At 43.9% G+C, this 790-nt stretch overlaps 1 non-coding gene across 1 annotated transcript; it reads right to left on the reverse strand.

Annotated features, from left to right (window-relative positions):
- Positions 1-489: 489 nt before the first annotated feature.
- On the reverse strand, positions 490-563 carry TRNAD-GUC (transfer RNA aspartic acid (anticodon GUC)). Its single transcript has one exon. It is a non-coding gene; the product is annotated as a tRNA-Asp (tRNA).
- Between the last annotated feature and the right edge of the window lie 227 nt (positions 564-790).

Genomic DNA, 790 nt, shown 5'->3' on the forward strand with positions numbered 1-790 from the left:
ACTCTTCCCAACGATGGATAGCGTGACAACCTTCTTAAGAGATTGAGTCTGTTTTTGATGTTTAGGTAAGTCTCGCCTAGCCTCTCCCGCCGTTCTCCAGGAAACTAGCGGCTCGCAGCTGTTCAGCCGCTTCTCTAGGAGATAGGAGATGTGCCGCTGACTGGGTTCAGGACACAACCATCGTCCGAACCGTCTGCTACCAAGTCCATGGGTTGGAACCCATAACAAACTGAAAAAGCACTTCTGCCGGTCGACGAATGCGTGCGGAGGTTGTAGCAGTGTTGAATGAACGGCTGATTTGGAACCAGACCGGGTAACTTTAAAGGTGGTCCGAGGAATTCTACCGTACTCCGTGCAGCTATGGTTGTTGATCCTGCAGAGTCTACCCAAAGGTTCAAGCCAGATTGTAGGAAGTGGGCGATACGTTTTCTCCCTGTCCCCCTTTTCACAGAAAATGGAGAGATGAATTGATATATTTATTGAATCCGTCGGGACTGACGGGGCTCGAACCCGCAGCTTCCGCCTTGACAGGGCGGTGCTCTGACCGATTGAACTACAATCCCAGGAAAATTAGGTGTACAGCCTAAAATAAATTTAGATTCGAACCATTTAGTTTCGCTGTGTTGTAACAGAGACACGAATGATATACTTAATTATTATTATTATCTAATTATATATAATAATTATTAAAATTAAATGTAGTAGACTCATAGTGGGCTAATTCATGAATTGAATCAAATGGGGCCTTTTAATTTAACTAATTTGAACTTAATTAAACTAAAGAGTCACG

This window comes from Nicotiana tabacum, chromosome 13, assembly GCF_000715075.1.
Source record: "Nicotiana tabacum cultivar K326 chromosome 13, ASM71507v2, whole genome shotgun sequence".
NCBI classification, from domain to species: domain Eukaryota; kingdom Viridiplantae; phylum Streptophyta; class Magnoliopsida; order Solanales; family Solanaceae; genus Nicotiana; species Nicotiana tabacum.